Source organism: Marmota monax, unplaced genomic scaffold, assembly GCF_021218885.2.
Source record: "Marmota monax isolate L192 unplaced genomic scaffold, Marmota_monax_Labrador192_F-V1.1 WCK01_AAM20220418_F8-fsc00054, whole genome shotgun sequence".
NCBI lineage: Eukaryota > Metazoa > Chordata > Mammalia > Rodentia > Sciuridae > Marmota > Marmota monax.
Genome location: NW_026692145.1, coordinates 1,165,952 through 1,167,958, shown reverse-complemented (window position 1 = coordinate 1,167,958; position 2,007 = coordinate 1,165,952). Strand labels below are relative to the sequence as shown.

The 2,007-nt window shown below is 38.1% G+C and overlaps 1 non-coding gene across 1 annotated transcript; it reads right to left on the bottom strand.

Moving 5' to 3' along the window:
- Positions 1 to 242: 242 nt before the first annotated feature.
- On the bottom strand, positions 243 to 349 carry LOC124075297 (U6 spliceosomal RNA). Its single transcript, XR_006845997.1, has one exon. It is a non-coding gene; the product is annotated as a U6 spliceosomal RNA (small nuclear RNA).
- Between the last annotated feature and the right edge of the window lie 1,658 nt (positions 350 to 2,007).

Sequence of the window (2,007 nt, the reverse complement as noted above, 5' to 3'; positions counted from 1 at the left end):
ATGGATGCTACGAATCCAGATATGTTTCCTCTTTTTTCTTTGGCTGTTGGAAAGCTCAGAGCCAAATTTGCGGCCCACTTCTTTTTAAAACTTTATTTTTTAAAAAAATGTGTGTGGTGCTGGAGATGGAACCCAGAGCCTCATGCGTGTTAGGCTGGCATTCCACCCCACTAAGCTACATCCCCAGCCCCACACTTCTTTTTGTAAAATAATATACATTCATAGATTTGTTTGCACTTAGCAGAAATATGGATTGCCTCATGAATTCGTGTGTTATTGTTGCACAGGGGCCATTCAATCTTCTCTGTGTTGTTCCAATTTTATTATTATGTGCTGTGTGTCGAAGCAAGCAATGGGGCCCATTTCTAATGGATGCATATGACCTCACCCCAGCTTTGCCCGTTTTTCTTCTTCATTGCCCCTTCATCTCAGTTTCTTCCCTTTAATTGTACATTTTGTTTTGGTTGTTTCCTTTGGTGTTTGATAACAATATAGAGAACAAGAGCAGTTGGCTCCCTTTCTTAGCTTAACCTCTCTGAGTCTCAATTTCCTCATCTGTAAAGTGGAGATAACAACAGTAGTTCCCACCTCATGCAATTGTCCTGTTAAATGAGAAAAATATATATATAGTTTTAAGTTGACAGTAAACATTCAATATACTTTTGTTATTTATTTTTTAACTATGCTACCTTAAATCATTTTAGGAGCAAGAGGACCAAAAATAAATACAATTATTTATTACAAATTTAAAATTTCAATCTTTTACCCCACCCCCATCCTCTTCTTTCTTTTTCATTAATTGTCTTGCAAATCTAAACATTCAGTGCTGTTTCTGCACTCTGAAAAAATTCCTGCTACTACATCACAGGAGAAAACTTTCCAAGCTTGCTGGATCTTAAGAATCAGCAGAAGAACTTACTTAAAATACAGGTCCCTGGTATTAAATGCATAACATAATTTTTAAAAACTTGTTAAATTGACTTTTTTAGGACTTCCTTGTTGCCCAGGTTGATTTTAAATTCAAGGGGTCAAGTGGTCCTCTGGCCTTGGCCTCCGGAGTAGCTGGAACCACAGGCAAGTACCACCATGCCTGACTCTTAAAATTATTTCATAAATGAACAGTTGAAGATCAGATGTTTCTGGGACTGAAGTATTTTATGCCACATTGTCTACACATTTCCCTAAGATCTATATTACAGAAACATTTCCGTACTTGCTTCCTTCAAAGTTTGTGTCTAACATTTTGATTTTTGTACTTTTTTTTCCCTTTGGTGACTTTTACACTACTTAATTTTATTCTTTTACCTCCCTCCTGTTCTGTCACTTGTGTGAGTCTATCTTTTCACAACAACCCATGAGATAGCAGATCCTTCCCCACCCCGCACCCCAGCATTCCTTTAAGTAAAGCATATTAGAACTAAAGCTGTCAGTCTGGTTGTGGTCATTTTCTATGACTGAAGATATATCAACATTAACAGAAAAACAGTTACTCAGTAACTGTTCCAATCCCTTTTTCACAGAGAAAAACATCTGCAGCCTTTTATTTTATTGGCCTGCTTGATGGCTCTACAACACTGTGGAGAAGGATCCCCGCCCACCACAAGGCTCTTCATCTTGCTGGGGAAGCCATAGAGACTTGAGAGACCAAAAAGTGCAAGAAAAGAAAGAAAGAAAAAGAGAAAATGTTTTATCCACCTTCCTCTGTTTTGTATGGATAATTGCCAAATCCCCCATACTTAAACTTTGCCCCCCTTCCTTTACTTTGCCTCTCAGTTTTCCTTTGAATGAATGAAGAATAAATTGGCAACCTCTCCAAAGTTTTTCAATAGTCTCCCTCTGTAACTGGTTGTACTGTTAATCACCTTGATAGAAGAAGGAAAGAAGGAAGGAAGGAAAGAAGGGAGGGAAGGAAGGAGGGAAGCAGGGAAAAGAGACAGAGACAGAGAGAATCCTGCCTACTAAAATCCCAAAATCTCTTCTACTTTAATTTTAGGCCTGTTATGGCTA